Source organism: Ovis aries, chromosome 6 (assembly GCF_016772045.2).
Source record: "Ovis aries strain OAR_USU_Benz2616 breed Rambouillet chromosome 6, ARS-UI_Ramb_v3.0, whole genome shotgun sequence".
Classification (NCBI taxonomy): Eukaryota; Metazoa; Chordata; class Mammalia; order Artiodactyla; family Bovidae; genus Ovis; species Ovis aries.
In genome coordinates this window covers 102,862,116-102,874,244 of record NC_056059.1, presented here as the reverse complement: position 1 = coordinate 102,874,244, position 12,129 = coordinate 102,862,116, and the positions used below count along the sequence as shown (strand labels likewise).

The 12,129-nt window shown below is 39.6% G+C and overlaps 1 non-coding gene across 1 annotated transcript; it reads left to right on the top strand.

The window, feature by feature from the left end:
* The first annotated feature begins 241 nt into the window (after positions 1–241).
* LOC114115433 (U6 spliceosomal RNA) lies at positions 242–344 on the top strand. The gene has a single exon (XR_003589776.2). It is a non-coding gene; the product is annotated as a U6 spliceosomal RNA (small nuclear RNA).
* The last annotated feature ends 11,785 nt before the right edge of the window (positions 345–12,129 follow it).

Here is a 12,129-nt window from a genome sequence, read left to right as displayed (position 1 = left end):
GCGGTTTGTTTTACCTGAGGTCCTCATTCCGGTCCTCGGACCTTCCTTTGTTCCATTTTCGAGGGCTTTTCCCTTCTTTGTCTTTTAGCCACCGCCATTTTGGACTCTTTTTTCCTATTCTAACTACCTAACAGTTCAAACACTCATCTTTTGAATCTGAAGGCAGAGCAAAGGAGTAAGTCACCTAAGAAAATAAGTACTGGTCCATGACTGTGGATCAAAAACAAATCAGGAAGGATCATTGCTTTGGCAGCTCATAAATTAAAATTGAAATGACACAGAGAAGATTAACATGGCTCCTGCACAAGGCTGACACAAAAATTTGTGAAGCATTTCGTACTTGGGGGGAGTTTGGGATTAGCAGAGGCAAACTGTTACATAGAGGATGGATACACAACAAGGTTCTACTGTAAAGCACGTATATCTGAGTCATTGCTGTACAGAAAAAGTTAGTACAACATTGTAAATCAATTATACTTCAGCGAAAAATTTTTTTAAAGAATGAAATCAGAAAAGGCCTCAAGCAATTTGGGCAGTGGGTCTACAGTATATCATTAAATAGGCATGAGGTTCTGATCTGCCTTCTCTTCACCATTTCTACCTGTCATGGAAGTCTTGTTTGCAAGGGAACTCAGAGTTATTTGGCAGAATTTGTACTCATCATCTCTTGCTTCCTAAAAGGAAAGTGGTGTAAACTTGGTGGTGTACAAAAAAAGGGAGCAGAAACAATGTTAAATATCTCTAGAGCATTAAAAACAGAGAGAGATGGGAGTCGAGAGAGAGATAGAGCGAGAGAGAAAACATGTGCTTTAAACAGAATCTTCTGACTTAGCAATTTTTGTTTTATTATTATATAAACCTTGAGCAAAAAAAAAAAAAAAAAAAAAAAACCTCTTTAAAGCTCCATCTGGAATGAATCTACTACTGGGCCAGAAAAATGACTCAGTAAATTCTCAAAGTATTTGCAGTAAAAGAGTACTATCTTTTAAATTCCTTCATCTAAATTTTGACAAAATAAGTAAAACACAAAGATTCTCCAAGAAAGAGAGATAATGGAATAAACAAAAAGGAGGAAACCTCCTTTCCTCCCACCAGGGATTAATGATACAAATGGGAAAAACTGGATTTCCTTACAATCCATTCTTAGCCGCATATCTCATTAATAGTTTGTCCTCCCTCTCACTTACCGAGTAGCATTGTGTTAGTCGCTCAGTCATGTCCTACTCTTTGCGACCCCATGGACTGTAACCTACCAGGCTCCTCTGTCCATGGGATTCTCCAGGCAAGAATACTGGAGTGGGTTTTCTTCTCCAGGAGGAGAAGCTATTTCCTTCTCCAGGGGGATTTTCCCAATCTGGAGATCGAACCCAGGTCGCCTGCATTGCAGGCAGATTCTTTACTGTCTGAGCTACAGGGAACTCAAACTTAATAATGTGCATCAAATGGAGATTTTCTTTCAGAGACTATGTAACATCCTTTCCCAGAAGAGAAGAGCCTCGGGGCTTCAAATGGCCTTTTTAGCAAGAAGGAAATAACAATGATTAAGTAACCCTTCTGATCCTGGTCTCTCTTCTTGTATTGAAGTATAATTGCTTTACAATGTTGTGTTAGTTTCTGCAGTACAATGACCAAGTGAATCAGCTTTATCTATTCACATATCCCGCCCCTCCTGGGCCTCCCTCCCCCTCACCCCATCCCACCTCTCAAGGTCATCACAGAGCACCGAGCTGAGCTCGCGCAGGTTTCCACTAGCTATCTGTTTTACACATGGTAGGGTACCTCCCTACCTAATCTAATCCTAATCTCCCAACTGGTCCTACCCTCCCTTTCCCCCGCTGTGTCCACAAGTCCGTTCTGCACATCTGCATCTATATTCCTGCCCTGTAAATATTTTCATCTGTACCATTTTTCTAGATTCCACCTAGCTATCTGAAGCCAGTAGCATGTTTTCACATCCTGATCTCCTATCCTCAGGGCTCACCTTAGGGAATGGCTGCAGTCTGACAGCTGCTAGATGGCAGCTTTCTTTCCCTCCTGAGCTCCCGGGGTGCTGCAGTTCATGGGGTCGCAAAGAGTCAGACATGACTGAGCAACTGAACAACAACAAATGGCCTTAGAGGCTCAAACAGCAACATTAAATAAACATAAGCAAGATGTGAGGTAAAACAAGTCATTCTCCAAGGATAAAAATCCACCTAAAACAAGAATTGCAATACTTTTGGCCACCTGATGCAAAGAACTGACACATTGGAAAAGACCCTGAGGCTGGGAAAGATTGAAGGCAGGAGGAGAAGGGGACAACAGAGGATGAAATGGTTGGATGGCATCACTGATTTGATGGACATAAGCTTGAGCAAGCTCTGGGAGTTAGTGATGGACAGGGAAGCCTGGTGTGCTGCAGTCCACGGGGTCGCAAAGAGTCGGACACGACTGAGTGACTGAACTGAGCTGAAAATAAGAACACTGGATAAAAACAATTCTAGAATAGTCTCAACTTCTGCCTAACAAATGTAATTATTCATGCTTGAGCTCTAGCCTTATCTAGTCCTGTGGCCGCTGCTGAGTTTCTCAAATTTGCTGACTGATGCTGAAGCTGAAGCTCAAATACTTTGGCCACCTGATGTGAAGAGCCAGCTCATTGGAAAAGACCCTGATGCTGGGAAAGATTGAATGCAAAAGAAGAGGGTGGCAGAGGATGAGATGGGTAGACAGCATCACTGACTCAATGGACATGAATTTGAGCAAACTCTGGGAGAGAGGATGTGCGTCCTAAGTCACTTCAGTTGTGTCTGACTCTTTGCGACCTCATGGACTATAGCCTGCCAGGCTCTGTCCATGGCATTCTCCAGGCAAGAACACTGGAGTGGGTTGCTGTGCCCTCTTCCGGGAAATCTTCCCAGCTCAGGGACTGAACCTGCGTGTCTTATGTCTCCTGCATTGGCAGGCGGGTTCTTTACCTCTAGTGCAGCCTGGGAAGCAGGACAGGTGTCCGGCTGTGCTACTGTCCATGGGGTTGCCAAGAGATGGACATGACTTGGCAACTGAACAAAAGCAACCTCTTCTAACTTTTTTCTGTCCTCAAAACAGTTTCAGGATTATTTCTAGAGTCTCTGCTCTCACAGACGAGATGGAGAAAAAGAAAGGATGCTGCCTTCATAGTGCAGTTTATAAAATTGCTGTATTTGAATCAGCTGAAAAGCAGTGATCCAAAAATTTTCAGACTTTGCTCAACAGTAGCATCATGTGAAGGAGGTGACTAGGGGAATTGCTACTCTGAGACAAACTCTAACCAATGGGGAGGAATAACTAGGTGAAATGGAAAAGACAAGAATCCTGGGAGAAAATTACACGTCAGTATTAGAAATAGAATGAAGAGGCAAGGATTCATGAGGCACACAATTGCTATCTTTACATATTTGAAGAGCATCCATGTGGAAGAGAGATTTAGACTGTTTTATATATCCCTAAGAAGCAAAATTGGGTCCAATGAATAGAAACTGCAGGGTAATAGATTTCAGTAATTTTAAAGAAATAACTTTCAAAAACAGTGCTAATCAGTAAGATGTACCTACAGTAAGTTGTATAGAATGACCACATAAATTACATTATCAGTAGTATAGACTGTCATAATAAGACCAGGAACATTATTTTTAACCTGATTAGGTTGATGTTTATAGTTTAATCAAAGAATAATCTCAAAGTCAGGCCCACAGCTCCATGTAGTGTAAATGTCTTGAATTTATTTTAAAATCACATTAACCCTAATATTAATATGGGGGTTATGTACCCCACCTATTATATGGCAAGAAAATGTTAATATAAATTAAATAATGGAGTATACATTTTCTGCTTGAGCAAGTCTTATTTGAATATAAGACTGAATTGCTTGTTTTACAAATTTTTCTCTTCACAAAGCTTAAGTGAAGGAAAGATGTTTTAAAAAGAAAAAAATACCCAGCAATTATCAGCACCAGCTATTTTTGGTTTGTTTTGATTTTCATCTCATATTACACAAAAGTAGAGAAAGTTACTGTTACAGGTGGGAAATTCTGTTTGCTAGGGTTGTCCAAGTCATGACTGGGAGGCCTTGTGGTTAGAACTGATCCCATAAGCAAGGGGATATTTAGCTATGTATCTGTATGTAACAAACTACTCCAAAGCTTAATGACTTAAAAAAGAGATATAGCAAGTCCCCTATACGCAAACCTTCAAGCTGCAAACTTTCAAAGATCCAAATGTCCTTCCACATGTCCAATCATGTGAGTTAGTTCACCTGTCTGGCATACATTGTCACATGCGTGAATCCTCTACAAGTGGCCTTGCTTTTGTGTACTTTATTGCACAGTACTATATAGAGCACAGTAGTACAGTATCTTTATTTCAAGCTCAGGATGTCCGGAAGCAAGAGTCAAAGACCAGTGATGTAGCTGGTACTGCTAAGAAGCGCCAAGAGGGGACCATAGAAACAAAAATGAAAATATTTGAGGCTGGAGCTTGCCCTCCATCTCTTTTGCTGACGATCCTTCAGCTCTGCCATCTCCCACCTCCTCTCCCTCCTCCAGTCAGTAAATCTTCTTGCCTGTTCACTCAATGCCAGTTCTTGTATGCCAACTGTTGTACTGCACTACTGTAATTTTCAAAGTACTGTACTGTAAGATTAAAAACATTTTCTTTATTTTTATTCACTTTTTATGTATTATTTATGTGAAAAGTATTATAAACCTATTGCAATGTAGTACTATATAGCCGATTGTACTACTTGGGTACCTAAGCTAATTTTGTTAGACTTACAAACGAATTGGACTAACTAATGAATGTGCTCTCAGAACAGAACTTGTTCATACATAGGGTAATTACTGTGTTTACTTAGCTCATAATTCTGTGTATGAGCACTTTGGTGTAAATTTAGTTGGACAGTCCTTTCCTGATTATGTTTGCCCATGTGTGTACACAGTAGAGAGGAGGATCTCAAGAGAGTGAGAGGAAACATACAAATTACTAGCAGAACATTGCTGCAACTTATTGGCCGAAGCAAGTCACATAGTCACACAAGATTCAAGGAGAGGGGAAACAGATTTCACATCTTAATGGGAGGAGTTGAAAAGTCATCCTGTAAAGGGCCTGGCTACAAGGAAGATGAAGGATTGTGGTCATTTTCACAGTCTTGTACAAAAATCTCCCAGATGGCACTAGTGGTAAAGAACTCACCTACCAATGCAGGAGATGCAGGTTCAGTCCCTGGATTGGGAAGATCCCTGGAGAAGGAAGTGGCAACCCACTCCAGTATTCTTATCTGGGAAAACCCACGGACAGAGAAGCTTGGCAGGCTAAAGTCCATAGGGTCGAGAAGAGTCAGACATGACTGAAGCAACTTAGCATGCACCCATGTACAAAAATGTCACTCAAGGATCTTCAGCAGTGGAATGTTGCAGTCAAATAAGTGTTCTAGAATTATCACTCGGGCAATATATTAAGAGCCATTTCTTTAATATCCCTCAAATTATACTACAGAAAACACACAAATTATACGCAAGACAAGTTAGTCTTGTCTTTGCATGATTCTGATACTCACAAAATTCAGTTACCACAGGATAGCTAAATAACACCATCATCCAACAACATGGGTTCAAACTCTGTTACCCTGTATAGTTTGTTGTTGTTCAGTCGATAGTTGTGTCCAACTCTTTGTGATCCCATGGACGGTAGCATGCTCTTCTGTCCTCCTCTATGTCCTGGAGTTTGTTCAAATTCATGTCCATTGAGTTAGTGATGGCTATCTTACCATCTCATCCTCTGCCACCCACCCACCCCCCTTCTCCTTTTGCCTTCAATCTTTCCCAGCATCAGGATCTATCCCAATGAGTTGGCTTTTCGCATCAGGTGGCCAAAGTATTGGAGCTTAGGCTTCAGCAACAGTCCTTCCAATGAATATTCAGGGTTGATTTCCTTTAGGGCTGACTGCTTTAATCTCCTTGCAGTCCAAGGGAGTCTCAAGAGTCTTCTCCAGCAACCTGGTACAGTAGTTGAGTATAATTACATAGAGTACCAACTTTACTGCTTGCTTTTTAATCGACAAATCACTGTTTAAGTAATTGATGTACACATGATCAGTAAGCAATCAAGTCACTTCTTTTGAAGGTTGTCAGTAATTGGGCATTGCATACCTGCAATTTAGTTCACACTTATACAGCAAAAATGCAGCTATGTGGTCCTCTCTTATCTCCTAGTAATAAACCCCTGTGACATCTTTCAAAAACGAATCTTTGAAAGAGGGAATTGGCTAAGAAAGATGGTGGTGGTTTAGTCACTAAGTTGTGTCTGACTCTTGTGATCCCATGGATGGTAGCCTGCCGGGCTTCTCTGTCCATGGGATTCTCCGGGCAGGAATACTGAAGTGGGGAGCCATTTCCTTCTCCAGAGGATCTTCCCGACCCAGGAATTGAACCTGGGTCTCCTGCATTGCAGGCATATTCTTTACTGACTGAGCTATGAGGGAAGAAGAAAGATGAAAGTACAACAAATAAACAAAAAGTAATATTGCTAGATATAAAATTCAAATTGAACATAAATGGAGTTATAAAGAAACTGTGGGCCATGGGAATGTTGACATTATATGTGCAGCTAGAAAGGAAATTTAGTGAAGGCAAACTTATTGACATAAATGAAGAAAGCAGTTGTAATAAAAAGGATAAAGATGTTCCAAGGGAAAAGACAATAGCAAAAAAACTTTACATTAACACAACTCTCAAAGATATTTGACAACACTGAAAGCACAAAGAATAAAATTTTGGAAGCTGATCCAAACTTACAAAAAAATATGAGAATAAGCCAAAGCACAGAAAAGTTGCTCATTCCATATTGTAAGTTCTGCAATAAGAAAGCAAGCACTATTCAAATGATTTGTGATCAGTTTTTTACAAACATTTAAATTCTCAATATGCTTAATGTATTAAATCGTAATACACTAAATAAATATTAGTTTTACTATTTTTCTATTTTCTTAAACATTCATAACCAACAGTTAAACTTTTTAATGTTTTGACAGAAAGTCACAGAATATTTGCAGTTCTTCCTATTGAAGATTGCTGTGCATGGTTTCAGCCAACTTACTCATTTTACGGTCCCATAGTACTGGGCAGAGAGGATTCCCTGGTACAAGAAAGTTCCTTCTTAGTTCACAAGATTGTTCTTCATTTATAATTACCAGATTTGAAACTGTTTTGATCAGTAAACAAAAAATTAGATATTAGGAAAAACAAATTGAGTTTTAGTAAATAAAAGTATTTTTAATTAGAATTTATCCCACTGTTGCTGTTCAGTTGCTCAGTCATGTCCAGCTCTTTGCAACCCCAGGGACTGCAGCATGCCAGGCTCCTCTGTCCTCCACTATCTCTAGAGTTTTCTCAAACTCATGCCCATTGATTCAGTGATGCCGTCCAACCAGCTCATCCTCTGTCGTCCCCCTATCCTCTTGCCCCCAATCTTTTCCAGCATCAGGGTCTTTTCCATACTAGTCCCACAGCTTCAAAAAAATAAAAGATCAAACCACTATCCAATAAAATGTTCCCAGAAAAAGAACTGCTTTTCCCCAAACATGACTTCACAGCCTATGATAATGATGCATAGAGCAACAAGCAGATCTTTATCAAGAATCATAGCTTCCTGCTATAAAGTAGAGATCAGTTATGGCCTCATCTAAAATGAAATGCTTCCAAGCTTAAAAGCAGGCCAGCTTTCGGTGGTAGAGGCTCGCTGACAATCTTGGTCCCAGCATACTCTGTTTGTATTGGTCCCTATGGTCATCTGAACTGGAGGAATAAATAAAAGCCCCTCAAAGACCACTTCTTCAGTAACTTTTCCATGCCCTTATTGTTCAGCCCAAAAGTACTGGTGAAAGCATTAAGGCTGAATAGCAAATTATGTGTCCAGCAAAACAAGTTCACACACCAAAAAAAAAAGCTTGGAAAAGATAAATGACTTAGGTTTCCTCTCCCACAACTAAATGGATCAAAATAAATATCCATTTAAAAAAAGAAGAAGAAGAAAATAGGGGAAGTAGTGAAAATGCAAAAGTGAGCTTTGTTTATATTACAGGTATCTTCTGAGATTCTCTTCATACTGAAACTGAAGTCACTCAGTCATATCTGACTCTTTGTGACCCCATGGACTGTAGCCTGCCAGGCTCCTCCATCCATGGGATTTCCCAGGCAAGAGTACTGGAGTGGTGCCATTTCCTTCTCCAGAGGATCTTCCCAATCCAGGGATCTAACCCTGGTCTCCCATATTGCAGGCAGATGCTTTTCAGTTTACCATCTGAACCACCAGGGAAGCCCCTCTCTTCATATGAAGTTACCCTTGCAGGCCTCAGTATTCATGGCATGCAGGCTCCAGAGGGTAGGCTCAGTAGTTGTGGCACACAGGTTTTAGTTGCTCCGAGGTATGTGGAATCTTGCCAGACTAGAGATCAAACTCAAGTCCCCTCTATTGGCAGGCAGATTCCTATCCACTGTACCACCAGGGAAGTCCATGGAGTTGTTTTAATGTAATAAGAAAACTATCACATTTATGTATTGAACAAATATCTACATAGATTTTACTATATGCTAGGCACTGTGCTGAGCACTTAATGAATATTCATTCTGGGAGTCATCTCAACAGCTCTTTTAGGTATTTTTATGTATCTCATTTTAGAAGAAACTGAGGCACAGATAGGTTAAGTAACTTGCCCCATATCACATTACTAATGTAGTAAAGCTGGAATTTGAACCCAAGTAGACTGGCAACAGAGGCTGTGCTCTTTTTTCACTGTGCTGTGAACTGTTATTTTTTCCATCCTACAGTCTAGTTTGGTATGTTTTTGTGTCTCTTTTCAGATCCCTCCCACTGAACTCTGTTTGTTCTGCTGAAACTTGGAAAGCATTATCTTCTTTACCTATCTATAGGATCTTGAATCTGATTCCTAATCTATGATTTTCACTCAGCATAACACTCTATGAACTTTCAATGAGATCACATTGTATATAAGAAAGAGATGTGTCTTTGTTTCCTAAAACGACAGAGGTCTATCTTTATAAAGTGACAGTCTTCGAAGAAATAATTGTAGTCATCCAATTCTAGTATCACTATGTACCAGGCAATGTGCTAAGCACTTTTATGTGTAGTTTTTCCTGTCTCCCATACAACAAGCCTAAGATGTAGGTATTATTATAATTCCCATTTTATAGATTGGAAAATTGAGGTTAAAAGAGGTTAAGTAACTTGTTCAAAACAAGACAGCCAGTGTGTTATGGAGCCTAAATTCAAGGCTTTGGTTTATCTGGCTTTGAAGATCATTTGTTTTTGTCCATATTTCTATGCCATTTTATTTCCTTACAAGGATATTCAAAGAAGTTTGAGGGACTATTGCGTGACAGAAACTGCTGTCACTTTCTAGATAAAATTCTTCCTCTGTAAGATGATAAGCCACACAGATACCCAGTGGCTTCCAGTAGTAGTAGTAGAGAATCTGCCTGCAAAGCAGGATACTTGCAGGAGACGCAGGTTTGATCCTTGGGTAGGGAATATCCTCTGAGCAGGAAATGGCAACCCACTCCAGTTTCCTTACCTGGAAAAGTCCCACGAAAGCCCAGCACGCTCCTCTGTCCATGGGTCACAAAAGAGTTGTGCACTACTGAGGGACAAAACAACAACAACCTTATAATAGTCAACAAGTCACTGATCTCTAACCAACCGTAATAAACACTGCATAATAAAATTAAAGGGAAGTTAAACTATAATGAAAACATACCTTCTAAGAAAAAGTGTCATTACTATTTCTTATCTATTCTAGATCATGTCCCATAAAAATAAAAAATTCAGACACAGTACAAACACCTTACATAAGTCTTCCACAAAACACTTAACACTACGACATTTCCAAAATAATTACACTTTTCAGAACCTAGACATTCTTTAAGATGCTCAAAAGTCTCAGTCATAGTTTTCAAAACCACACATTTCTCATTATCAGTGAAGGAACACTTCAAAAAATGTGACAGGTACCCTTTCAAGCATCACTTCCTTAGAAAAACAAATAAAAAGAGAATGCAAAAAGAAGCTGTTGAATCAATTTTAGATACTGTGTCTAATGTTTTTTCATAACAGAACTTGGAGTCTATACTATGTGTTTATTTATAATTTGACTATTTTATATTAAATGATTTAAGTAATAACTCTTCGTATTCAGATCTTTTTTTCCTAAAGAATGTATTTGTTTACTTATTTAAGGGTCCCAGTGGTTGCCAAGCATCTGCCATGGTCTCACGGTTGGGAAAGGAGGATAAGATTGCCATTGCATTTTACTGCCTACTCAGCAGTTACAAATGGATTCCCTCAGAAGAGTAGTAATTTTACATATTTACTTATATATTTGGCTGCGCTGGACCTTAGTTGTGGCCTGCAGGATCTTTAACTGCAGCATGTTAACTCTTGGTTCCAGCATGTGGAATCTAGTTCCCCAACCAGGGATGGAACCCAGGCCACCTTCGTTGGGAGCACAGAGTCTTAGCCACTAGGCCTCCAAGGAAATCCCATGAGTAATAGTTTTTGCAAAGTAAAAATTACATTAATTTTGGAAGAACTTTGGTTATGGGTTTTTTTTTGCATGAATTTACCTATCCCACTGGGAATTTAACAAAGAAGGCTGAGTGCCAAAGCATTGATGTGTGGGAATTGTGATGCTGGAGAAGACACTTGAGAGTCCCTTGGACTGCAAGAAGATCAAGCCAGTCGGTGCTAAAGGAAATCAACTCAGAATATTCATTGGAAGGACTGATGATGAACCTGAATTTGGCCACCTGATGCAAAGAGCTGACTCATTGGAAAAGACTATGATAGTAGGAAAGATTGATGGCAAAAGAAGTGGGTGGCAGAAGATGAGATGGTTAGATATGAATAGCATCATTGACTCAATGGACATGAATTTGAGCAAACCCAGGGAGCTAGTGAAGGACAGAGAAGCCTGGAATACTACAGTCCATGTGGCTGCAGAGTAGGACACGACTTAGGAACTGAACAACAACAATATTTAAGAAAACATAAAAGAAACCTGTTTTTAAATGAGATGTTTTCTTAACACTGCTGAATTAAACACTACTTCATCACGTCTTGATTCTCAAAATTTCCTGGCAAGAACTCCTTAGCACTTCTGTCCCACACCAAGGCCCCATATTTTATTTTTAAGTTTGAATTTTCAAGCACAAATATTTTTGTGCTGAAATTTTTTTCCCAAGCTTTAAACTTTTTATTTTGTATTGGAGTATAGCCAATTAACAATGTTGTGGTGGTTTCAAGTGAACAGCGAAAGGACTCAGACATATACATATACACGTATCCATTCTCCCCCAAACCCCACTTCCAAATATTTTTAATAAACAATTTCTTCCATTTTTATAGGTGTTGGACAGAGGGGTGCAAGAGCTGGCCTTGTCGTTTTCCCTGCAAAGCCATGGATCCAGCCTGCCCTGGGAGAAAGAAAGGAGATTCATATAGAATTTGAGAATGAGGCATGAAATTAAGATGGGTCTGATGAGAATGAGATACAGTAACAGAATGAGAATCTTTGCCCTCAAACAGTGGTGAGAAGATTAGCAGTTCATTCTCAACATTGTTGTTAAAGCAACTCTCAACATTCAATTACACAAATCCGCAAATAAAACATTCCTGGCTGATGCTTTTCCCTCAGTCTCTTCCCCAATGCAGGATGTCTGAATCAAGTGCTTTTTATTTGCACCATCTAAAACTTGAATAAAAGATTGATGAATTTTTCTATACTTCCCTGAAAAGCACATACAATGTGGCGACGTCTCTCTCAGAGCTCATTCCTGTAGTTAAATACTTAAGTGCCTAAAGTAACCGTAGCTGCTGCACCGCCACCATCCATCTTTCCACATCACTTCCCCAAGCTCTAGCATTACAGAGAGTTACTAAGGCTAGATTGAAGGGTTTAATGAGTGGAAAGATTAAACAAAACAAAAACAAAAGAGCCATCACAAACTGCAAATTAAGGGATCAGCAAACCCCCCGCTGGTTTAAAAATCCCATTCTACCTTGCCAAGGCACTAATTAATATAATAAAAAGCACAAAGATCT